At 44.2% G+C, this 27635-nt stretch overlaps 1 pseudogene; it reads right to left on the reverse strand.

Annotated features, from left to right (window-relative positions):
* Window positions 1–19: 19 nt before the first annotated feature.
* Window positions 20–27635, reverse strand: part of LOC111955769 (protein phosphatase 1 regulatory subunit 12A-like) — a 65223-nt pseudogene continuing 37607 nt past the window's right edge.

A 27635-nucleotide genomic window follows, 5' to 3' on the forward strand; every position in this document is an offset into this window, starting at 1 on the left:
GCAGAGCAACCATGGCGGATTGCCCAGTCCCTCTTGAAACACTCCAGCACTCACATAGGGAACAACTGAACATCCAGGGAGATCAAGAGCAAAACATAACTGTCCACCGCAAAACTATAAGGCATTTTATTACAGATGACAATCAACCAACCTGAGCTTCTTATGGTATGTAATGGAAATTGAAATCATGAGCAAGAGCCAAATTACTATGTCTGTCTAGGTCACAGGGAAATTAAATAAGACCAAGTCTAAACCTGCAGTATTGGGGTGACCCGGTCTCAAAGCTGGGTTGATGTCATCTATAAAGACTCAATTGAAACGGGGGTAGGACTGGAGAAAGACACTGAGGGGAAAGGAAATGTGTCCGTCCTCCATAAAAAAATATGTCCGCCATTTGACGCTAAAAGGAAGCCACGTCATGCAAAGCCAGAAACGAAACAACGGCACTCCCTGATAAAGACTTCAAGACTGCACACTGGGGAGGAAAATAACAAAATGGGGCACTCTCCTTTACAGTATATCAAATTATCTAGTAAAATCAATTGAATAAAGACCTAATCATGTAGTCCAATATTTATACTTCAGGTGCTGCACTAACACTAAAGTAGTACATTTGCTTATATGAAAATGAACACCTGAATTGACACTTACCTGACTGAAAATAACATTTAACTATACTGCGAACTATAGGTACTGTAAATGGAAAGTGCCCAGTCAAAACACACTCCCCAATATGAAAACCAGAGAGGACAGGGGAGGTAGGGGAGTCAGTCTCAGGGGGGGAGGAGATAACCTTGTAGTTGGGCGGCTGGGGACCTGCCTGTCTATGGGTGAGGTCGGAGCACGAATGGAGCATGAGAAGGGAGGGTGAGGGGGTGAGGAGGAGCGGTTGGGCAGGGCTACAGGTCCACAGAGGGGGGCAGCTGGCTGCAGGCTGACTGGGAGAGCTTAACCACCACGCGGGCCAGGGCCCTGTTCTCTGCCTGCAGCCGCTCCTTGACCTGACGCAGGGCCTGAACCTGCTTTACCTCTGGGAGGTTCTGCAGGAAAACCACAACACAGGGAGAGAGAGGGGGAGAGCGAGAGAGGAGGGAGAGCGAGAGAGGAGGGAGAGCGAGAGAGGAGGGAGAGCGAGAGAGGAGGGAGAGCGAGAGAGGAGGGAGAGCGAAAGAGGAGGGAGAGCGAGAGAGGAGGGAGAGCGAAAGAGGAGGGAGAGCGAAAGAGGAGGGAGAGCGAAAGAGTCAAACCAGCAGAGGGCAGAGCAAAGGGGGAGATGGGAGAGTGTACCAGAAAGGAGAGAAAGAATGGAAGACAAGGGGGGCCAATACAAATTATAGAGAGGATAAGAAGAGGGGGCAAAGAAGACAAAAACAGAAAAAGGAGATTGTTAGGAAAATGGAACAGAGTTTGGAACTGGAGGAATGACAAGTGCTTTCCAAGCAGGCTGGCATGTAGTAGAGACGGCAATCTACAGTAGCAGAGTAGAATAGAGAGAGAGAGAGGAAGACAGATATGATCGCTGGGCTGCCTATGACCTAGAAATAATCACTACATTATGGCAGTGCTGGGAAGAAGGAAAACACTTGCTTATTTTGTTGCCACGTTTCTAAGAACATCCAATCTCCTTAGTTATAAGGGTTTACGCGTTACGTCAACATAGATTATATAGAGCATCCCAAAATGTGGCAATACTGAACACGCGCGCACACACACAGAATACACACCACAGATAGGATACACTGGGGGCTCAAATCAAACACTGGGGAGTGTACAGTGACAACAGCACTATGCTGACTGTCAGTTAGGAATGTTACGTTTTACATCTACAATGCTATAATTCACAGCACCAGAGAGTTTATCAAATGGGATATTGAATTGACTCCGGCCCTCCTCACATTGGTCCTGTGGCAGAGAGAAAAATAGCAGTCTGTGCAAAAATGCTATCCTGTAAAGTAACTTTGCTCAGCAATACATTTCAACAGGGCATACTAATATAGTACACTAGTGGTCCAGCTATAGTATACAGTATGTTTAACATTGGAATATTGACTGCTGTTCCTGATCTTAAAAGGGGCAATATGCTATTATGTCACTCAAAACCTTCTGGTGCCCTACACACAAATAGGGCCTTACACCCAACAACATACATCGAGGGCCCAGTCACATAAGACAGTACCTTGAGTTCCTCCTCCATCTCAGAGATCTTCCTTTCTAGAGCTCTTCTTTCCTGCGGGGAGGGGGACAAACAGATGTTAACCCCGGGTTTAAAGAAGAGGGAGACGAGCATAGAAAACACCACACAAGACAACCACAAGGCTCCCACAAACTGCTTCAGTTATGTTACCTCACACCTCGTGGCCAAAACGAAGGCCATACCTGGGCTCTGCAGCTCAGCTGTTACAGCCTTGAGTGACTCTGGCTCTGATAGCAGTGTTCATTTCATCAACAATATTTTTCCTGACTAAAACTATGATAACGAGACGAGATTCCATTGGGGGGGGGGGGGGGGGGGGGGGGGGGGGGGGGGGGGGGTGATAACTATCACCAATTACTTTCATTTTAGTCAACGAAAATGTGATATTAATGGACATTTAAATTTGGCTTGACATGCGGACCACGGCGCTAAATCCGCAACATTCGGCAGTCAAGTGTCACCTGGCTTCGCATCAGTTCAAAAGATTGACGAGTGACTGAAGTGACCGCCTGGCGCTGTGTGGGAGAGCTGGGCAGATCAGCTCAAATCAGCTGCAGACCACGGAACATGAAGGATGCAAAGTCTGCCAATGAGAGGACTGCATTAAATATTCTGCAAGCATACATGTTTAGGATTGGACATGTTTGTAGAATTGACATCTCTCAGTTGCACGGTCTGATTGAGCTGATCTACCCAGCTCTCCTCCCACACAGCTACCCAGGGCACTTCAATCACAAGTCAATCTTTAGAACTGATGTGAAGCCAGGTGCCAGGACACTTTACTGTTCTAGTTGAGCTTAGTTACGAGTAATGTTTACTCACTTTCATGTTGGCTATTTTTGCTTTGATCACAACAGAACCTCTATTTTCCTCTTTGCGCTATTATTCATCTGTGTTGCAGCGACGCGCAAATGCAAGTGGTTGATTTTTTCCTATGGGAAAGACCAATGCTATTTGTTGAATATTAAGAGTATGGTAATACTTCTGACATTTCTGGAAAGCTTAAATTCTCCCCTTTTCAAGAAACCGCTTATTTACCCCCCTTTACGGTTATGATGGGGAGAAAATCAGACTCGTAAATTGTTTAACCTGTAGCAAAGGCTTTATAGCCTATATGGTTAATTATGCCTGGCATTAGTTACAATCTGCCACATTTAATGTTAGAGGTAGCCTACATATTCATTATTTAATAGAAGAAAATGCACCGAATTATGTGGCTAAAATGTGACTAAGCCTAAAAAAGGTATTTTATGACTAAAACAAAGACTAAATCTAAATTGACACTGTCTGATAGTAAAACTTAGCTGCAGTTATACCCAATAAAGTGACTGTGGAGATGAGGTGTGAACGTCAGATAACAGATGCAGGTTGAGGAGCTTCATGAAGAGAGAGAAAGGCGAGAGGAGAGTGGGTGAGGTACACACGCATGACTGTGAAGCATGTCAAAGCCAGAACCATGGAGACTTATCTAAAAAAGACCTAACATGTTTAGTGCTGCATGTCCCATCTTCTCCTGATGTGGTTATCTAAACATGACAAGTTAATGAAATGACTCATGGGTAATGTCAGCCATACTGGCAGGGCCAATGCAGCTAAAATAAAAGAAGCAGTTGGCTTCGTTTACAAAGGCACACCCAAGCTGTGAAGGTATGCGGACTTTAGGGAACGCCAGGGGAAGGAGATCAAGGGAAGGTCATCTAAAATCCGGTGACAACATGGACTTTAATATGCAGACTAAAGCAATAGAATAGGGTATGAGTAAATCATTCATGGAAGATGTTTGGAGTTCAGGAGAAACTTTTTTTCTTGGCCACCATGCGAACTACATGTGCCTGTTGTCGTTAAGGTGATGTTTGTGTCAGTCGTTAAGGTGATGTTTCTATGGGGTCAATTTCACACCATATGTATTGAATTCAAAAATCAAATAAATCATGAACATGAAAAATAGTTGAGAATGTAAACATGTTGTTTGAGGACGGGTGAAATAATGGATGTTGAAATAAAAAACCAAACAATAAATAAATAGAATTGTAAACAAAAAGAAATCAAAAGCAAAACCCCAAAACTTGTAAGCAAATCATTTAAAAGCGAGAGCAAAACTTTGACAAATGATTAAAAAAAATATTTGCAAACGATTGCAAAAATCGTTTTCGGTTAAACTTTCCCGGCAACCAATCGTATTGAATAGATTTTGCCTACGGTCTTGCCTGCATGTACAGCCCCTTTGGTTACGCTACTCGTATCTTTGCTTTCGATGTGTGTTTCTTTGCTTTCACTGCCAGTCTTTTCGAATGCGAGTCACGCATTACTTTTCCGTGAAAGGCGGGGTTTAGAGGGAGGCGTAGAGAAGTCTCCATTGGTCCGCTAGTTTTGGAGTGACGGTTCGTCTTAACCCAATCAATGAACATGATACAGGCTTTTTCCCCTATTGCCTACTTAAGTACAGTCTGATGTCCTCGTTTTAGGGTTTTAGCCAACGTACATCAAACTGTCAGTCACGGGTCAATAATGTACGGATATTAGAAGCATGTCTATCTAATACATTTAATGGCAAACCATCTGTCACACAAAGTTCAGTGCAGGTGTTTGTGCCGAACATTGTGCAACAGGTCATTCGTATGTTTACCTAAGTAGTGAGATAAAATATTTTTTGCTCTCGGGTTTAAAAATTATTTTCTTACAAGTTTTGGGGTTTTTGCTTTTGATGTATTATTTTTGTTTACAATTCTACAGTCGTGGCCAAAAGTTTTGAGAATGACACAAATATTAATTTTCACAAAGTCTGCTGCCTCAGTTTGTATGATGGCAATTTGCAAATACTCCAGAATGTTATAAAGAGTGTTCAGATGAATAACAAAGTCCCTCTTTGCCATGCAAATTAACTGAATCCCCCAAAAACATTTCCACTGCATTTCAGCCCTGCCAAAAAAGGACCAGCTGACTTCATGTCAGTGATTCTCTCGTTAACACAGGTGTGAGTGTTGACAAGGACAAGGCTAGAGATCACTTTGTCATGCTGATTGAGTTTGAACAGACTGGAAGCTTCAAAAGGAGGGTGGTGCTTGGAATCATTGTTCTTCCTCTGTCAACCATGGTTACCTGCAAGGAAACACGTGCCGTCATCATTGCTTTGCACAAAAAGGGCTTCACAGGCAAGGATATTGCTGCCAGTAAGATTGCACCTAAATCAACCATTTATCGGATCATCAAGAACTTCAAGGAGAGCGGTTCAATTGTTGGTGAAGAAGGCTTCAGGGCGCCCAAGAAAGTCCAGCAAGCGCCAGGACCGTCTCCTAAAGTTGATTCACCTGCGGGATTGGGGCACCACCAGTACAGAGCTTGCTCAGGAATGGCAGCAGGCAGGTGTGAGTGCATCTGCACGCACAGTGAGGCAAAGACTTTTGGAGGATGGCCTGGTGTCAAGAAGGGCAGCAAAGAAGCCACTTCTCTCCAGGAAAAACATCAGGGACAGACTGATATTCTGCAAAAGGTACAGGGATTGGACTGCTGAGGACTGGGGTAAAGTAATTTTCTCCGATGAATCCCCTTTCCGATTGTTTGGGGCATCCGGAAAAAAGCTTGTCCGGAGAAGACAAGGTGAGCGCTACCATCAGTCCTGTGTTATGGCAACAGTAAAGCATCCTGAGACCATTCATGTGTGGGGTTACTTCTCAGCCAAGGGAGTGGGCTCACTCACAATTTTGCCTAAGAACACAGCCATGAATAAAGAATGGTACTAACACATCCTCCGAGAGCAACCTCTCCCAACCATCCAGGAACAGTTTGGTGATGAACAATGCCTTTTCCAGCATGATGGTGCACCTTGCCATAAGGCAAAAGTGATAACTAAGTGGCTCGGGGAACAAAACATCGATATTTTGGGTCCATGGCCAGGAAACTCCCAGACCTTAATCCCATTGAGAACTTGTGGTCAATCCTCAAGAGGCGGAAAACCCATAAATTCTGACAAACTCCAAGCATTGATTATGCAAGAACGGGCTGACATCAGTCAGGATGTGGCCCAGAAGTTAATTGACAGCATGCCAGGGCGGATTTCATAGGTCTTGAAAAAGAAGGGTCAACACTGCAAATACTGACTCTTTGCATCAACTTCATGTAATTGTCAATAAAAGCCTTTGACACTTATGAAACGCTTGTAATTATACTTCAGTATTTCATAGTAACATCTGACAAAATTATCTAAAGACAGTGAAGCAGCAAACTTGAGGAAATTCATGTGTCATTCTGAAAACTTTTGCCCACGACTATATATATATATATATATATATATATATATATATATATATATATATATATATTTTGCCTTCAATTGTTTGGTTTTTGATTTCAACATCCATTATTTCACCCATCCTCAAATCTGTTTACATTTAACTTTATTTTTCATGTTCATGATTTATTTTAATTTGAATTCAATACATATGGCGTGAAATTGACCCCATAACATGTGTCAGTTGTGAAGGTGATGAGTGAACACTTTCCAAAAAGAATGGCAAAAAGCACATGCGTAAGATAACACATTCACATTGAAACAATCCATCACGTATACTCGCTATCACACACTAGGCAAAAAGAACAACCCTGGAGAAAAAGTGACCACACACTGGCTAAAAATGTACAAAAACACGTGAGAGAAGGTAGGTAGCTCGTGCTTGGGTGGGGTTGCACACCCCCCAGCCAACTATACGGGCATGGTGAGCCAGCCAGCAGGAGAGGCAGTAGACTGGAGAAAGTAGTCAGGTTTATAAGACCATACCACCCAGCTGAAATTGGGGCCTGCTTGTAACCTTCAGACATAAACCAGTTGGCATTGATTACCACGCTGTTAACCACTACCATTACCAATTCAGTTCAAACCAATAATAATAATAATAATAATTGTATTTGTAAGTGCCTTTCATTCATACATCTCATTTTTGGAAGTTCATTCATTTGTTGGGTAAAATGATTAAGTTAAAAACATTAAAACACTAAAAAAATCATTACCCTTTTCTCCATCTCAAGCTGCGACCGGTCAGCAAAGCGCTCCTGCCTCTGTAATACAAGCAACGTCGATAACCCACAGTTAGCGAGGAAGTCCTATTTATTCACAATGAGTGATCCTAATGCTACATGATACATACTAATTTCCCAACTGTACAGTGCAGCCTGGCCCCAGTGCCTCACCTGTGTGGCCTTCTCCAGCTGTAGCTTCAAGTCATTCAGCTGCAGGTCTGTGTCACGTAACTGGGACTTCAGCTTCTCATTCTCAGCTAGGATCTGCTCATAAAGCTGAGAGAGGAGAAACAACAGTCAGGAAAAAGTAACTTCACAGGGAAGAATTACTATTTCTATGGTGTTGTTATTGAGTCTGGTGTGATTTTAACTAAGGTAGAAGGTGAGTGTCTGGGAGCTCCAGTACCTTCTTGTAGTCAGTGCTATCGTCTCGGTCCAGCCTGCTTGAGAATGACCTGCGACCCTCGCCGTAGCCACCCAGATGGTCATAGCGGTCAGAAGAGGAAGTGCTGCTCTCATTCCTGAAGAGGAGAATAAAAACATGGACACTTAGCTCTACAGTATCTTATTGACCATGTCTAATATTAACACAGCCATATACCAGGTTGTCAACGGTTTATTTGGTCCAAAGTGGCACAAACCCTCCCAAGTGAAGGGTAAAAAGACAGGAAGGATGCATTCCCAAATGGCACCCTATTCTCTACATAGGGCTCTGGTCAAAAGTAGTGCACTATGGGTGCCCTATGGGCCCTGGTCAAAAGTTGTGCACTATATAGGGAATAATGTGCCATTTGGACAGACCTGAAGAATATACTGAATTTGGCACGTACCTGGACAGTCGGTCGCTCTGTGAAAAGAAAAACAGCAGTGATTTAATGTCTTTACCCGATGTTAATACAAGCAAATCCACATGACCGATTCAAAGCAGTTTTCCTGTTGTCTAGACGAGCGCAGTGTCTGGAATGTAGATGATCAATTAGAGTGCATTTGAGGGTTTTGTTGTTCTGCTGGGGAATTTTCGGAGCATCACAATGAACACAGGATCTTTAAGGTGCATTCTATTCTCCTAGCACATCTTTTTGTAAATACGGAATTAGATATACTGCTAGGTTATTCATTTCCTTGGCTTCAAAAGGTCTGCCTCATTGACTTGCAAAGAGTTGACAAAGCTAGATGTTGGACAAATTAGTGTCCAGCCCCTCTCAGCTCTGAGCCTCTCTCCCTTCTCATAGCACCTGACCCCTCTGCACTGCAACAGCCCCCCCCACACACACATTCCTGAATGGCTGCCAAGCCTGCCAGTGCCTTAAAGGCCTGCCCCTGATCCCAGTCTCTCCTAGCTCCCGCAGAGTGCCTCAGAGCAGGCGGGATGTGGGTCAGAGGGCCAAGCCTACAGCAGTGTTCAAATTGCTGTTGGCTTCCTGAAGCTGAAGGAGCTCGATCGCCAGGAAAAGCACTTGTGTCAGCATATCTTTAAGACCTTAGCTACAGAGATTAAAGTGGTGAAGGGGAAGAAAACTGACATGTACAACCAGTTGTACTACAGGTGTCAGAAAAATATACTGCTTAACAAAAACACCAAAGCATGTTTTAACCTACTTCGCTCAGGTTGTGATATATTTTGAAGATCTTGACAAATTCAAATCTCCCTCAAGTCAGGAAAAAAACATGCTTCACTTCACACTGCAAGTAATTGATAAATGCAGGGACATTCTTCATTAACTCCAGTTATCCTTGACTTTCACCACCAAAGGCCAGCTATGTTTACCACCTAAAATCAAGTGMGCAGAACTGGAGGGGTGAAACTAGTTACATATCACAATACTATATTGATACTTAGACGTGCATTCAGTACAAATCGATACTTGCAGTCAAATTTACACATCTCCAGCTGGCTTTCGGGGGTCACATTTTTTTTCTCCAATTGTACAGATGATTATTTTTTTATTTTTTTAATTGCAGCGTTTTAAAAATCCTATATCATTGCTTTAAATCAATGCACGGGCGATCACTCTCGCTTGCCATCAATTCCATTTGCATCCAAAATAGACAATCCTGTTCAAGATTGGAGAGATTATGCATAATAAGCTTGTAATTTATTGCCTCCGTCTCTTGCACAATACGCACACCTGTGCTCCGCTCGCTGGCCTCTAAAAAAGGCTCCTTAGCTCTTGGAGTCCCATGCAGGAAAAGCTAGACTAGAAAACCTTGCTGGACATTTTCTTTGCATTTCTTATACCAATAGACTATTTGAAGAGAGCAAACAAGAGTTGTGCGTCCGAATGTTAAACGCAACAGCCAATAGAACTCACAGGTAGTTTGAAAGAGCGAATGCGCGACGGCGCTAGACTATAGTAGTCATTTATTCAGACCCATTAACCATTCAATCCTCATGGAGAAGTGAACACCTTCCACATCTCATTCTAGTCTTACATTATTCAAGCATGTCATTAGAATGGATGGACAAACAACTTATTTCATTTAACTGTTGAAAGCGAGGAAGGAATGGAGCAACACTAGAGAGAGAAAGGAGGTAGGCTAATAACAGGAAATATCTCGAAAAATGTCCATCAATTTTGCTAGCCTATACTTGTAACTTTGCAGGCCGCATGTGCTGCACCTGCTTTATCATGGTCTGAACAAGGTGTGTAATTCCAGTCCATATAATGCAGTTCACACTGAAAAAAGACTACTGACACTTGTTTCATTTACTTACCCATAGATGTAGCTATGCGCTTTTATGTTTTTCTGCCGTGCATAATGTGCAGTAGCTTATATATCATATAGCCTATGTATTGGATAACGTCCCAATCATTTGGCCTTCGACGCATTGTCATTAATGTAGGGCTCATAATATGTATTTAATCAGGCTCAGGTTGCATCAGGCTTGAATTTTCAAACAAAGCTCTAATCAGATCCAGAGATAGGCCTATTTATATGCTTTATAATGCTTTTGAATAACACTTAAAATATCAGGAAACTATTCAACCCTAATTGCCAGGTAACGTTAGTTGACTGTACCTGCAACAAAACTCCTGTATTGTTCATCATATAGCTTGTTCTCCATCTTCTTAAATAGTGAGCCAACATGTTGTTTTCAGCCCTTTTATTTCCATGACTGATCAAAAGTCATTTTCTCATGCGCTCTCGTCTCTCTGTAGCAGACATGTAGTGATCAATAGTTTGAAACATCAAATCGCAATACACATCTTGTATCGGCCCCTAAGTATCCTAACATTGTATCGTGAGGTCCCTGGCAATTCCAAGCCCAGGGAGAAACCCAAATCAACTCTGGCAGGAGGGAGCAGCTCTTCCTGAATGCTTTCCTATCCATGCAGAGATAATAGACCATTTCCTATTTGGTGTTCCGTTAAGGCCCCGCCCCAACGTGCAGCCTTCAACAACAAAGAGATATGCTGGCTTTCTGGCTGGTTGCGCCGTCCACCAGCCCTCCTCCTCCCACTGTGTGCGTCTGATCTGCAGCCAAGCGCCTGGCCACATCACTGTCCGCTCCGCAGCACTGCATAGGACACACCCCTTCCAAAACAGGAAGACTTAGCCAGGGAGACTCCATCTTATTTAACCTTTATTTGACAGGGAAGTCATAACAAGACTAGGGTCTCTTACAGATGAGCTCTGCATAAATACAAACAGATACAATATACAACTTAACAAAAAGTATTAAAACAGATATATCAAGAAAGGTCACTGATCATTACTCTGAACTGACCAAAGAGGACGAGAAGATCTAATTTCAGAGAGCTCTGGAAGTTGTTCCACATGAAGAAAAAAAAATCCCAACCCAACTGTGGAGACCAAAGGGGCCTCCAGTAGTATCCAAGCCTGCGACTGGGTTTGGTCATTTGTAACTCTAAATTGAATTAATGATACAATAGAGATAGGAAGTTTCTTCATGAGTCCTTTGTAGATAAACAAAATTCTGCTCTCTCTTTACATCCTGAGGCCCGACCCATTTTTTGTTAGTCATACCGACCTTCTCACCTCCCTCTCAAAGGTACAAAAGGAACTCCGTTGGGGGTTCTTTAGCTATGATTACAGGGTGGATGTCGTGTCCACTAAAAATAAGTCCTCTCGGATTGCAGAATGCTGGGCAATTTTCACTGCATGTGAAAAAATAAAAATCTTTAAAAAAGTAATTGTCAATATCTAGTCCAAAAAAGTAACTAGCCCAGAATGTTTTAATTCCTTCCATTTACATTTTCCTAATAGTGAAAACTGCCTGTACGTTCAACCTTCGACATGAACAAGAAAATGTTCTTTGTGTGGTGGCTTGTTTAGGAACTTACTGAACTATGGTGGAGAGTGCTTTGCGTTTGAGGTCACCTTAGCGACAGGACAATCACAGGAAAGGAGGAACCGTGAAATCCAAAGTAAGCAGAAGAGGGAGTCTTTACAGTACCAAAGCTGGCCAAAATAGGCCAAATAAAGGAAAAGCAGAGGCACTTGCTTGGCCGTGACTATAGACAAAAGAGCAAAAAAAGTTGATTGGGGTGGTTGAACTTCCCCCAAAAAATGGCCACTCTAAAAGTGTTTAATCAAAACAGTCTATCCTTTAGTTTGGGTCTCAGGCTGGAGGTTGGACCACAGACAGTTGCGGTAGAGAGGTCAATGGAACTCAATCAAAACAATGGAAATGCCATGGAAACGAGTGCCCCCTCGTTTCCTCAATGCCCCCTAGCAAAAACAGCCTATAGGCTATTGTTCATTACGGATATTTCACAATATGTTGAGGTATAAATCTGAGCATAACGCTTGTATGGATGTCAACCCCAATACATGTCAATTTACATGTTCATGTCATAGTCACCAATCAATGGGGTTCGTGACACACACACTGAAACTTTAATGTGGACATGCATTTCAGTTAAAAACGACTGCCTTCCATAACCAATCTCTGTATGCTAGTAGCTATGCTACCATCTCATACAAACTTGAGTTAGCATTTAGCAGTCACTTCTTCAAAGCGTGAAAAGGGGACAACTTTAAAACATTATGCAGTGAAAACAGCCCAAAATATCCAAATCGGACTTTAGTAACCACCTTGAACACGTTTCAAATTAATACAAAAATCATTACGGATTTCACAAATATCCACTTAGTTCGATCAGATTTGTTGAATTTGCGCAAATGAGGGCGTCACAGCATCCTGCTTTCCAATGACCTCTTTACTGCATCTATTGCGGGTTTATTTCTGCATGGTTGTGTGGACTGAGGTTACCTGAGGTTCACCCTTGATGCTGCCTTCCTCCGAGTCCGCCGATTGGTCTGGGTCATTGTCATCACTCTGGAATGCAAGGAGGGACAGGAGGTCAGGAACAGCCCCGGGACAGTTATTCTCAGAATAAACTCAAAGTCTGGCTGAAAAACCCCAATCAGCTACATCCAGATGTTTCATGAAGTGCACTTCAGTGTTGTACCTCGAGAGTAGTTGTACTGCTAAATCTATAAAATGGCTTTTTACCTCAAACTGACATGTATCCTTATTACCTTCACTTCTTGTGGATAGGGGGCAGCATTTCACGTTTGGATGAAAAACACTCTGAAGTTTCTAAAATTGTTTGAATCATGTCTGTGACTATAACAGAAGTTTTTTGGCAGGCAGAACCCCGAGGACAAACCATTCAGATTTCTTTTAGGTCACTCTTTTCAATGTGTTTTCATTGGGAATCCAGATTTCTAAGGGACCTTCCTGCAGTTCCTATCGCTTCCACTGGATGTCAACAGTCTTTAGAAATTAGTTGAGGTTTTTCCTTTGAGAAATGAAGAAGTAGCCATGTTCAGAATGAGGTGTACTGTTTGTTAGAGGCGTGTGACCAGAAAGCATGCTACACATTGTTTTCCTCCGGTATTGAACACAGATCATCCAGTCTTCAATTATATCGATTATTTACATTAAAATACCTAAAGTTGTATTACAAAAGTAGTTTGAAAAGTTTGGACAAAGCTTACAGGTAACTTTTGAGATATTTTGTAGTCACGTTGTGCAAGTTGGAACCAGTGTTTTTCTGGATCAAACTCGCCAAATAAATTGACATTTTGGATATATATCGACGGAAGTAATCGAACAAAAGGACCATTTGTGATGTTTATGGGACATATTGGAGTGCCAACAGAAGAAGCTTGTCAAAGGTAAGGCATGAATTATATCTTTATTTCTGCGTTTTGTGTCGCGCAGTGAGGGTTGAAATATGATGGTCTGTGTTTGTTTGCTTGGTTGCTATCCTCAGATAATAGCATTGTTTGCTTTCGCCGTAAAGCATATTTGAAATCTGACTAGTTGGCTGGATTCACAACAAGTGCAGCTTTAATTTGGTATATTGAATGTGTGATTTTATGAAAGTTTAATTTTTATAGTAATTTATTTGAATTTGGCGCTCTGCATTTTCACTGGATGTTGGCCAGTTTGGACGCTACCGTCCAACATATCCCAGAGAGGTTAAGGGTGGGTCAAGTGGGCTCTGATCATTACACTTGAGGCATATCCACATTAAAAAGTGTCAGTGTGTGTATGTCACAAACCCCATCTTGGGTCCAGAAAGACACCCCGGTGGAGCGTCTCTTCTCACGGGGCCGCCGGCGATCACGTATGGAGCGGGGCTGGGACTTATCCTCTCCCTCCTTTTCCTCCTCCTGCTTCTTGTCGGATTCTGTCAATTACAGAGAGATTGAGTGAGCCACATGCACTGGACCTAGTACATTTGGGGTCAATTCCAAAATTCTTCAGGTTTACATTGTCAAATCAAAATCTAATTTTGGAAATGCATTTGACTTTACTGAGGAGCCTAACTGGTGACAAACTATTAGTCACCCAATAAATGAGCATGTCCTTCATCAATAGTGTTCATTATAGTCAGTGTGTGCCGACATCAAAGTTTTATTCCATCAAAGCGTAGTTCGGTAAACCTTAAGTTAAATCTTTAGTTTGCGCCTCCCAAGTGGCGCAGAGGTCTAAGGCACAGCATCGCAGTGCTGAGGCGCTACTACAGCCTTGGGTTCGATCACAGGCTGTGTCACAGCCGGACGTGACCGGGAGAACCATGGGGCGGGGCACAATTGGCCCAGCATCATCCGGGATAGGGGAGGGTTTGGCCGGCTGGGATTTCTTTGTCTCATCGTGCTCTAGCAACTACTTGTGGCGGGCCAGCCGACTGCAAGCTGACTTCGGTCGTCAGTTGGACGGTGTTTCCTCCGACACATTAGTGCGGCTGCCTACCGGGTTAAGCAAGCAGTGAGTCATGAAGCAGTGTGGCTTTGCAGGGTCATGTTTCATTTAAGGCATTTCATTTTCTCCCATTCTTCCTTGCAGATCTTCTCAAGCTCTTAAATTAAAATGGGGAGTGGCAGTGAACAGCAATCTTCAAGTCTTTCCACAGATTAAGTACTTTTACATTCTTTTTCTGAAGCCATTTCAGCATTGCTTTGGCTGTATGCTTGGGGTCATTCTGCTGTTGGAATGTAAATCTTCGCCCTCAGTCTAAGGTCCTTTGCGCTCTGAAGCAGGTTCTCTTCAAGAAATTGCCTGCATGTCTCCATTCATTGGTCCCTCTATCCTTACCAGTCTCCCAGTCCCTGCTGCTGAAAAGCATCCCCATAGCATGCTGCTGCCACCACGCTTCACGGTAGTAATGGTGTTATACGGGTGATGAGCTGTGCCTGGTTCTCTCCAGACATAGCCCTTTGTATTCAGGCCAAAGACTTACATTTTTGTCTCATCAGACCACAATCTTTTGCCTTATGCTTTTATGTTTTTCACGTGCCTTTTTTGCAAACTCCAGGCATGCTGTCATGTGCATTTTTCTCAGGAGTGGCCTCAGGCTTTACAGCACTTTACCAATCTGGGCTTTGTGGGAGAGTAGCCAGGCTATTGTCCTTCTGGCAGGTTCTCCCATCTCAGCCAAGGAACTACGTAGTTCTGTCAGTGGTCATTGGCTTCTTGGTCACCTCCCTGACCAAGGTCCTTCTTGCCCGGTTGCTGAGTTTGGTCGGCTGGCCAGCTCTAGGCAGAGTTCCATATTATTGTATTTATTTATTTCCCAATGAAGACCACTGTGCGCTTGGAAACTTTCAAAACTCTAGAAATTGTTTTAAACCCTTCCCCAGATACATGCCTCATCATAATTATCTTGGAGCACTACCGACAGTTCCTTGGACTTCATGGTATAGTTTCTGCTCTGACATTTATTTGACTTAACTAGGCAAGTCAGTTATGAACAAATTCTTATTTACAATGACAGCCCACATGCACTGTGGGACCTTATATAGACATGTTTCTTTCTAAAAAAAAGAATGTCCAAACAATTGAATTGGCCACAGGTGGACTCCAATCAAGCTGTAGTAACATCAAGGATGATCAAAGGAAATTACATGCAACTGAGCACTATTTGAGTGTCATAGGAAAGGGATGTGAATACTTATATACACACTGAACAGAAAATATAAAACGGAACATGTAAAGTGTTGGTCCCACGTTTCATAAGCGGAAATAAAAGATCCCAGAAATGTCCATACCCACAAAAAGCTTATTTCTATAAAATGTTGGTGCACAAATTTGTTACCATCCCTGTTAGTGAGCATTCCTTTGCAAAGATAATCCATCTACCTGACAGGTGTGGCATATCAAGAAGCTGATTAAACAGCATGGCCATTACACAGGTGCACCTTGTGCTGCAGACAATAAAAATACTAAATTGTGTTGTCACACAACGCCACAGATTTCTAAAGTTTTGATGGAGCTTGCAATTTGGCATGCTGACTGCAGGAATAACCACCAGAGCGGTTGCCCAGAGAAATACATTTTAATTTCTCTACAATAAGCCACCTCCAACGTAATTTTAGAGAATTTGGCAGTACGTCCAACCGGTCTCACAAGCGCAGACCACTTAACCACACCAGCCCAGAACTTCCACATCCGGCTTCTTCGCCTGCGAGATCATCTGAGACCAGCCTCCCAGATAGCCGATTAAACTGAGGAGTATTTCTGTCAATAATAAAGCCCTTTTGTGGGAAAAACTCATTCTGATTGGCTGGGCCTGGCTTCCAAGTGGGTGGGCCTATGCCCTCCCAGGCCCACACGTGGCTGCGCCACTGCACAGTCATGTGAAATCCATAGATTAGGGCCTAATGAATTTATTTCAATTGACTGATTTCCTTATATGAACTGTAACTCAGTAAAATCATTGTAATTGTTGCATGTTGTGTTCATATTTTTGTTCAGTATAAATTATCTGTATTTCATCTTCAATAAATTGCAAAAATCTCTGAAACATGTTTTCACTGTAATTATGGGATATTGTGTGTAGATGGGTGAGAAAATCTATTTAACCCATTTTGAATTCAGGCTGTAACAACAAAATGTATAATAAGTCAAGAATTAATACTTTCTGAAGGCACTGTATATCTAATTGTTACATACTCCAGCCATACCTCAATATGGGAATATATTCTACATCAGTAGAACTCAAGCTTCTTTTTTTCAACGGATAGGTCTGCTGTTGAAAGCAGGAGTATCTCAGTATAATATTTGTGCGTGCATGTGCGCTACTCAGTCACAATCAACGCACTGCTGACAGTGTCCAGAATGCTCACAGTTTGATATGAGAGTACATAGATTTATCATACTGATACACCGAATGGCAGCAACATATGAGGTTTAATACAATTACAATCCATAGCATTTAGAGATCTGAACCCGTAGCTCTGCTCTCATGGCTGACCTTTCTCAGTGTCCCTGGAGGAGCGGCTGTAGGAAGAGGTGATGCCCGTCAGGCTGTTGGGCCTGTTGAGGGAGCTGGAGGAGGAAGTGATGCCGCTCAGGCTGTTGGGCCTGTTGAGGGAGCTGGAGGTGGTGGAGGACGGGGTGGAGGCCGTGCTCAGGGTGGAGGTGGTCGAGGTGGTGGAGGGACGGAAGCGCTGGTAAGTCTGGAGGAGAAAAAATTGGAAGTCTGGAATGGTTACCGTCATCAGATCAAACAACCAGGGCTTGAGGAAAACTGCCAAAAAATGTATCCAATTTATTTTGAAACCTCAAAAGTGATTTTGTCAGTTTACACATCAACAGTAAACTCATGTGTTGTATTTCCAGATGGATACTAGAGCATTGTAAATAACTCTTGGAGAAGCCATCACATACCTCTTCGAAGCTGCGGTACCTCGACCGGTAGTCGTCCTCCTTGGTCTCACCAGTCTCCTTCTCCTCTTGCTTCTCCTTGTCTTGTTTCTCCTTCTCTTCCTTCTCCTCCTCCCGGGTCCGTGTGGGGCGGCTCCTGCCGATTGTCTTCTCTGCCTCTTGGAGGTCAGTCAGAGTCACACCCTGAGAGGAAATGGAGAGAATTTAATGATTCTCTGCCGAAAAGGGTTACAGGAGCAAATGTTTGTTATTTGGCTATTTTGATTTCCTCATGGAGGGAAAAACTACAAGATGGCAGTAATCTGCATTTTGGAAGATGAAACTGTACAACTAATCTCAGGCATTCACTTACTGCACTGTGAACATTGTGGTTATAGAAAGTAGACAATTTACTCTGGCATTTTAAGCTGAACCATATTCAGTTATTTCAGATAGTATTAGTGACAGCGTGGAGAAGGACCAGCCCAGTTTCCTACAGCTTGTAAACAATATCATTAAAACTCGCCATGCTTAGAAATATGTGCCACTTTACACAATGTTTATGTTTCCGCAATAAAAACTGGCAATAATTTTTTTAATTTTTTTTAAACAACAATCAGTTCAGCTATATTACCCCAAGCCACATTATGGCAGAATACTTGATAACATGTATATTACTTTTTCTTATGACTTTTATAGTAGAGGAATGGACTAACCAATCATTACAAAGTCCAATAAGAAGTGACTCAGTTGACACTGCATTTATCGACAAGTATTTGGTTGGCCATTTATGGCCAGTTCAGAAGCAGAGTTAGGACAGACGTCTTCACTAACCTGGGTAGACCGTCTGGACTGTCTAGCATGTCTGGAGCGGGCTTTCCTCTGGGACTCCGACTCTTCATCCCGGACAGGCGTGAGGTACGATCTGCAACACAAACAGGGACAGGCATGAGGTACGACCTTGAACAAAAACAAGCTAAAGCCATGTCAGGATGAGGATGATAGACATGGTAGTTATGAGACTGACAACTGTTCAGGTAAATAGCCTAATCTAAAATGGCAAATCTAACAGTGTTTTTTCTGCTCACCTCCATATTTGTATTGTACTATCTCCCTTCACCTTTAATTTAGCGTTAGTCTCAAAATATTGCAAATACTGAGGGGACAACAAGACAGGTAATTGTAATGCTTTCTTTGAAGAGGGAATGTGTTCCTTCACCACATTCAAAAATATGAACTCAATCACTTGTGAGCCTTGGCTAGGCCTTGAGAAACCCTTCATCCTTATAAGGAGAACTTTCGGAAGCAGTCGGAGTTCTAGACCCCTCCCAGAACAGGTGGCTTCTTTCAGCAGCAGTGACTTCACAGGAAGACGTGCTCTTAACCCCATTCATTTTAACAGACTCCCGCTCCTCCTCCAGTGTGTACACATTGTAGGAGATCACACCCAATTCTCAAATAGAGGCAATGCAATCTCAAACAGCACAGGATCCTGCTAGCTACAAGATATTCCACTTTGAGAGACGGCAGTTATTACATTGTTTGTAGTTGCATAAAGAAGTGAAGAAACATGAGCTGTGTGTAAAATAAGACACGGTGTGCATCAGTGACATCCTTGTTTTTCCCCTGTGGGTGCACGTGTGGGCATCCATGTGTTTCCATTTCAGAGTGTGTGTGTGTGTGTGTGTGTGTGTGTGTGTGTAGACAGGGGGTGCGCGTACGTGCGCGCGTCGGACCTGCGTCTCTCCCTGCCGTCAGAGCCAATGATAGTGCCAGTAGTGGACGTGGTGGTGGTGGTAGAACCAGTGTTAATCGTAGGGATGACTGCCGCAGACTCCTTCTCCCGCTCCTTTTCCCTCTCCGCACTCTCCTCTGCCCAGTACCTGATCCACACAATTGTACACACACAGGACTTCAAAATAGGACAAACATTTTTTACATTCATGTGTGTAGGGTCCTCCCAGGATTTTTTAACACCTGTAACTGCCATTCCCGGCAATCTAGATTTAAAAAAGCCTTATATGATAACAAATAAAATGTACTTATTTTACATAGTGGTGCAGTGCTCCTCTTACATTAATTGGGGGAGATCCCTGTGTGTCACATGCATGTGTTACGTGTGCGCGTACCTGCTGGTGAGGCTGGAGGATCCGGTGCGGGTGGAGGAGCCCAGGCTGGAGATCAGGCTGCGGTCACGGTGGCCGGTGGGCGAGGTAACAGACGAGGTGGTGGTGGTAGTGCTAGTGGAGGAAGAGGTGGTCGAACCCAGGTCCTCGTGCCTCCTGCCAAAGGAACCACTGTGGATATCAGTGGAACAACAGTCAGAAGGAACGAGAGAACAGGAAAGAGGGAAGGAGAGTGAAAGATAGGCTGGAAAGGAGAGAACCCATTACCCATACCAGGAATGACACGTTATGAAAACTAGGCGATCCAAAACAGTTAACACTGTGGCCTTTGAAGATGAATTCCTCTCCGATTAGCAGTTACCCAGTATTCCAAAATGGGGTTGATCTCTTTAGTTAATGGGAGGGTCAAGAGAACACCATAGTCACATGGAACTACACAACACTTATGTAGCCGAGACAAACAGACAGACAGGTGACAGACAGACAGTGGAGGTGGATAGAGGTTGTTGTTCAGTGGGGGCTGGTGGTATACCTGCGGTAAATGCTGCAAGACTGGTAGTGGGAGGTGGGTGACTGCCAGGGTTTAGTGTTACAGGTGATAGGGTCCAAGCTGGAGGCAGACGAGGACTTGGCTGGCACGTCCCGCGTGCTGCCGCTCCGCCCTAGCGTTAGCGTGTGGGACGTGCTGGCAGTGTGTGGAGGTGGGCGAGATAGGCATGTTAGCAAGGGGGCGCACACCACACTTTTACATAACATACATGTAACATGTATAAAACTAAGCTCTGATACGCTTGGTCCATGACTCGGTTTCTTGAGCTGTAGTGATGGATTTTGGATAATGTAGTTTTGGAACCTTGCAGGCTATAAGAGTGTGACAATGGCAGATTGTAATGTAGAACCTGATGTGCCTTTAGTTTCTCTATACTACACAGAAACCCGACAGGACTAGTACAGTCATGCAGGAGACTGTGGCGTGTGAGACAGAGGCGTTGGACTGACTTGCATGGATTTTCTCAGTAGATGTTTGCATGTTAAGCATGTACGTGCACTTGTGTCAAATGACAGTGCGAAATCAAATTGACATGAGGAATGAGCAAAACTACTAAGAGTCTGGAGATCTCCACGAGTCCAGAACTAGTACTGAATGAATGGAAGATGGTGCACTGATCTGGTGCACTGATCTGGTGTAGTGAGTCGGTCAGGTTGAGGAATGAGGGGTAGCATATCGTGAAGCGTGGGTAGCATATCGTGAAGCGTGGCTAACCTGCGCTGATAGCTGGGTGTTGTTCGGTTGGTGGAAGCGCTTCCTTCACTGTTCTTCAGCTCATCGTCCCAGCGTCTCCTGGTGTAGGAGCCACTAGTACCAAACTAGCAGCAGATCCCTGGGATTGGAACCACACACACTACAATATCACCCAGGGCTCCACAATATACAGACAAGGACCAGCAGCCTTGTGCTACAACAGGTCAATACTGTATAAATCCTAAAATGTGTCTAAATGTAAAATCAGTAATGACTAACAAAGTATCAATGACCGATATTTGTAACATATTTGAGATATTGTCAATCTGATTGATGCTGGTCAAATGTGAAGTGAGAATATTATTTTCCAGTACCTAATTCCTACACGTCATAGAAATATGTATGAGGCCACTTTTTAAATCTATAGATTTTTCATTGTAAACTGAAGTACTCAGAGGCAGCAGAACAGCTACATAAAGACAACATGCAGTGCTGCTTTTGGGCCTGTAACACACAGCAGTGAACAGCAGGTGGTGCTCCTGTCAATGCACTTTTCCCTTCAGAGGGACCACGCTGGTGCTTCACCTGTTCTCCTTCTCGTCAATGTCTGATGTACTGGCCAGTCTCCTGGGGTGGTGGGGCAACGTAGGCAAGTCTGGCTCCTTTGTCTTTTTCCTGCACATGAAACATTAGGATCTCAAGCAAATGGCTCAAACAACCAAACATGCTACATCTACTAACATTCTTCATACATTGTCCCCCAGCCAACAAACCAGTCTCCGTCGACGGTGGATTTCAACTTCAATCCAGCACGCAACTTTAAGACAGTCTGGAACGGTGACCATCAACTTCATCTTAATATATCACCACTTCAATGTGTTCAAGCAGCTGGACATCATAACATGATTTGAAACAGATGTCATCAAATATCAGCACTATTGACTAGGCTAGACACGGACACATTGTTATTGTAGGGGCACTGAGTGGGGTCCTATAGGGATACAGTAAGTATATGATATAGGTCAGCACTAATGACAAGCTCAGATCGGAACACATTATGATGGCACTGATGCCTGGGTCAGACAGCCAATGATGCCTGGGTCAGACAGCGTGGTGTTAGTTAGCTACTGACCTTCTCTTTGTCCTTGTTGTCCAGGGAGGAGGAAAAGGCGGGGGCTGGAGGCCGAGCGCATCACCCCGGCCGTGTCCTTCTCCTTCTGAGCCTCCTTAGTGGCAGTGATCTCCGCCAGCGCCCCGTAGCTGCCCGTCTTCCTCAGGCCCAGGCGCCATGACGCCGGGGACTCGTCCGATTTCTTAGACTTGTCATCCTCCTGTTTATCTTTAGGGGAGACCTCTTTAGGGGAGACCTCTTTAGGGGAGACCTCTTTAGGGGAGACCTCTTTAGGGGAGACTTACCGGCAGAGGACACCTGCTGGGCGACCTGGGGGAGAGAGAGAGGAGAGAGGTTAGTGGTTAGCCGTTAGCAAAGACACGTTTATACAGGGAGCAAGACGAAGGCAGCAGTCCGGGGTTTAGTTTCTGGGGTGAAGAACACAGAGCAGTCCAGAGGTTAATCAAGAGGTCAAAAAGCAAAGGAGTTTTGGTGTGGAATGAATCTGCAGAGGCTACTGTCTGATCTCTGGCAGCGCTTGATAACGTGTCATGGATTGACACAAATTTAGGGGGATGTTTGAGTAGGGGCGCATGTTGGGAGGGAACCGGAGTTCTTTAGACATGCTCGAGACACAAGTGACTTGCACCCTATAAATAATATAACCACATCTAGGTCGACGGCTCCCTTGAAAAGAGACTTTGGTCTCAATGGGACTCACTGCTAAAATAAAGGTAAAATGAATAAATAAACTCTGGTACTAGACTTTTGACTGAGAGAGAGCCAGTAAACTCCTTACTCTTAGCAGCAGTGGCAGGCCTACAATCAGACACTAAAGAGAACAAACACCTGTTCACACTGAAATTCCAGTTAGTGATAAAATCCTCACACAACGCCTTGGGCACACGGTTACACTGCACACATAATGGCTCACAGAAACATCAAATAGACCACAATAGTTGGCGCACACATGAGCCACAGACACACAGAGAAAGCATTATAGGACGAGGTGTTTGAAGACCCATGCAGAAAAATAAATGTTTGGCTCGGCGGGGGGGGGGCTGTCACTAGGTTAGCAAGAGTGTTGACTGGATGGGCTATTGAAGTCAGGTGATTAGGCAAGTTGTCGATTGGTGCGGCGGTAACGGCACGGGTAACTAATAACTCTGGAACACACCAATGCCTTCACCATTGGGTTTTGGGCACAAGAGAAATGCCATGTATTTGCAGCTCTGTTGGTGGACCGCGGCGATCAAGTACTGTCACGGACGGTACACGGTTCACGGTCAGTTCTACTGCACGGAATCATTGTCACGTTAAGGAAGCTTATAGTGCGACTCCGCCATCATTGGGCATGAGCAGGCAGCTAAGTGGATTAATCAAGGGACTAAGCATTTCTACACGACAAGAGCCATGATGAGAGAGGGGCGGACAGAGAGAAAGAGACAAATGGAGTGGGAGAGAGAGAAACAGAGTAGAGAGAGAAGCAGCAAAGATAGACAGTTCCTAGCACAGAGAGACAAAGATATATTTTAAGGCCTGATCACACCAAACAATGTCTGACAAGGGGGTCAATCGTTTCTATTGGTTGAGTGAGTGACAGCTCTCGCAGGACACGAGAGGCATTTTGAAAAGACAAGACAATGCTAGTCTCAAAGCGGACAATGTTAATTGTTTTGGTCACTCTTGTTAGACAGAAGACATTGTGTTGTGTGTGTGCTAGGCATTAAAGTAGGAGGGGAATAAGAGCATTTCTACAACAGAGATAAGAAGAAATATGGATAACTGGGATAGTGATGGGTATATTTCATAGTCTGGACTTCAGCTTGAATGCAGAGTCCACAAAGAAAATGCAATCAGATGGGAGGATACATCCAACGGGAGAAATTTCCTTAAAATCAACTTAAAGGCAAAACGTGACCGTTTCAAAATATTGTACTTCAACGAAACGTAAAAACAGAAGTAGTATAGACCGGGTATTGTTTGTAGCAGGAATTTTTCTAGTTTACTACTGAACCAGTAGTGTTGAAGGAAAGATAGTACATTTAAAGTAATAGTACATTTAAAGTAATAGTAAAGTAATAGTAATTTGTAGTATCATTAGGATAATGTTGCGTAAGTCCATTGCCTCAGTTCTTATGAGGGAATAAAGCAGAAGTGCCCTCTAAAGAGTAACAGGCCTGCACTGAGACAGTATATGGACGGAGGTCACTGAGTACATTGTCAGCTGCAACGCCACATCTGCACTGCAGAGGGCAGCAGACAAAGGGAAACTGGGGGCCATTTTTGAACGATAAATTCCCATCCTCATGGTGTCTTGTAATAATCAACACTGCTAAAATATTTGACTGATGACCTTACCTGTATCCTTCCAGGGTTCAACAGTGTACCATTACAATGTCGAGCAAGGCTACCCACCCCCATGTACAACCACTGCTATGCCCTCAGACAACCCATCAAACAAGCAAAGTGTTAATACAGGATTAAGATTGAATCCTACTACACCGGCTCTGATGCTCATCGGATGTGGCAGGGCTTGAAAACTATTACAGACTACAAAGGGAAACCCAGATGTGAGCTGCCCAGTGACGTGAGCATACCAGAAGACCTAAATGCCTTTTCTGCTCGCGTCGAGGCAAGCAACACTGAAGCATGCCCGAGAGCACCAGCTGTTCTGGATGACTGTGTGATAACGCTCTCGGTAGCCGATGTGAACAAAAACAGGTCAACATTCACAAAGCCGCTGGGCCAGACAGATTACCCGGACGTGTACTCAAAGCATGCGTGTCTTCACTGACATTTTCAACCTCTCCCTGACCAAGTCTGTAATACCTACACGTTTCAAGCAGACCACCATAGTCCCTGTGCCCAAGGAAGCGAAGGTAACCTGCCTAAATGATAATCGCCCCGTGGCACTCACGTTGGTAGCCATGAAGTGCTTTGAAAGGTTGGTCATGGCTCACATCAACAGCATCCTCCCAGACAACCTAGACCCACTCCAATTCGCATACCGCCCCAACAGATCCACAGATGACGCAAACTCAAATCGCACTCCACACCACCCTTCCTCACCTGGAAAAAAGGAACACCTACGTGAGAATGCTATTCATTGACTACAGCTCAGCATTCAACACCATAGTGCCCACGAAGCTCATCACTAAGTTAAGGACCCTGGGACTAAACACCTCCCTCTGCAACTGGATCCTGGACTTCCTGACGGGCCACCCCCAGGTGGTAGGAGTAGGCAACAACACGTCTGCCACACTGATCCTTAACACTGGGGCCCCTCAGGGGTACTTAGTACCCTCCTGTATTCCCTGTTCACCCACGACTCCATGGCCAAACAACTCCAACACTTTCATTAAGTTTGCTGACGACACAAGTGGTAGGCCTGATCACCGTCGAGACGGCCTATAGGTCAGAGAGGTCAGAGAACTGGCAGTGTGGTGCCAGGACAACAACCTCTCCGTCAATGTGAGCAAGACAAAGGAGCTGATCGTGGACCACAGGAAAAGGGCCAAACAGGCCCCCATTAACATCGACGGGGCTGTAGTGGAGCGGGTCGAGAGTTTCAAGTTCCTTGGTGTCCACATCACCAACAAACTATCATGGTCCAAACATACCAACACAGTCATAAAGAGGGCACGACAAAACATTTTCCCCTCAGGAGACTGAAAAGATTTGGCATGGGTCCTCAGATCCTCAAAAAGTTCTACAGCTGCACCATGGAGAGCATCCTGCCTGGTATGGAAACTGCTCAGCATCTGACCATAAGGCGCTACAGAGGGTAGTGCAAACAGCCCTGTACATCACTGGGGCCAAGCTTCCTGCCATCCAGAACCTTTATAATAAGCGGTACCAGAGGAAAGACCATAAAATTGTCAGACACTCCAGTCACCCAAGTTATAAACTGTTTTCTCTACCGCACGGCAAGCGGTACCGGAGCGCAAAGTCTAGTACCAAAAGGCTCCTCAACAGCTTCTACCCTCAAGCCATTAGACTGCTGAACAACTCATAAAAATCGCCACCCTCTCGGTAAAGTCTACACTTGTCACGGTAAAGTCTACACTTGTCACGGTAAAGTCTACACTTGTCACGGTAAAGTCTACACTTGTCACGGTAAAGTCTACAACTGTGTCACGTAAGTCTTACACGGTAGTCACGGCTCCATAGTACGTACCAAGTCTTATGTCACGGTAAAGTCTAGACATCTTGTCACGGATCAAATAGTCTACACTTGTCACGGTAAAGTCTACACTTGTCCGGTAAATAGTGTAAATCACACTTGTCACGGACATCTACCGCGTACTACACTTGTCACCGGAAAAGTCTACACTTGTCACGGAAAAGTGCTACACTTGTCACGGAAAAGTCTACACTTGTCACGGAAAAAAAAGTCTAGCACTTGTCACCGAGTAAGTGAAGTCTACACTTGTCGTATCGGCGCATGTGGCAAATATAAGTTGATTTGAAGACCAGAGCATCCTGTTCTTCAACTAATCGTAACTCACGCACCCTGGGCCTCTGACATTTGTTTCTGTTCACAGTGTACCGCAGGCGGCGACACACCTACCCAAGTGTTGTACTAATTCATGGTGACGGCAACAAATCCCAGGTAACCCCCTTTATATAAACCCCGTGTAACTTGAGCCAAGCGTGAAGCACGGGTTTGTGTTAAGGCTTTAACTAAACAGACATTGAATTATATTGATCGTATACCGGTGAGGCGTTGATGGCTCACTTCAGGGCCTCGCGTGAAAGCAGCATCATAAACGAGCTCAGGTTGTCCATTGTATCCCGGTTTACAGGTTACCTTCCTAACGCATCAGAGGTTAAACCTCCTTTAACTAACAAACTCTGGGACACGGAACCACTTGGTCAGTCATGTGACTCCAGAAAGAGTTACTTAGTAGTGGGAGCTGTAAAGGCGTGATAAACTCTCTGCAGTAGAGGCTGACGAGGACTAGTGGAGGACTTCAGTGGACCTATCCACCAGGCCGTACCTTCTTGACAGGCGAGGTGAGAGTCACCTGGTTAGTGAGGCTGGTTGGGGAGGTGGACACCGTAACGCTGGTCGGCGTTGGCACCACAGTAGTGCCGTTACTGTTGCTCACAGGGACAGGCGTCTTGCTCTTGTCTGGAGGGGAGGAAGAGAGGGGCTAGTATGAGTTACTGATGCATAAAAACTGGTTTATACTTCATCTAACCACATGTCTGTAGACCATTAAAATGCATCAAGCGTTTCTTGGCAGAAATTAAATAAAAACGATACTCCGGTAGACTGTCTGCAGACCGTCATTGCAACTGTTGTTTGTAAGATATGGTCTGATTAGCTAGCTAAGGTGCTAGCACCAAACCCCCCTTTAGACATGTCTTTTTAGTACTAAAATAATTTTTTAATGGATGGGTTTGTTGGTGTTAAAATAGAGCAGGTATGCTTTTTATATTTTGTTGTCATGCAGACTGTCATTTTTGTGTTTATACTTTTTCATAAAGATGCCCGACCATAGGTGATGTCACAGACAACAGTGTTTATAATGTCGTTGCAACAAGTATGTACAGACAGTGTTCAAAAGAGTACATCTACGACACACTACAACATTTACAAATCAGTTCAACTAATGTAGACAGGGTCTTCTTCAGAAATCAGGTCAAGGTTTAGAAACACCCTGCCTGCCATTGTACCATTACAGTAGGTTGAACGTACCGGCTTCAGTCTCAGACTCTGAGTCTTCCTCCTCTTCCTCCTCGCTGGAGCAGCTGGACTCCTGGTCCTTCTTGCCCTCCTCTTCCTCGTCCACCTTCTCCGGTTCCAGGGTCTC

This window comes from Salvelinus sp. IW2-2015, linkage group LG3 (genome assembly GCF_002910315.2).
Source record: "Salvelinus sp. IW2-2015 linkage group LG3, ASM291031v2, whole genome shotgun sequence".
In the NCBI taxonomy this organism is placed as follows: domain Eukaryota; kingdom Metazoa; phylum Chordata; class Actinopteri; order Salmoniformes; family Salmonidae; genus Salvelinus; species Salvelinus sp. IW2-2015.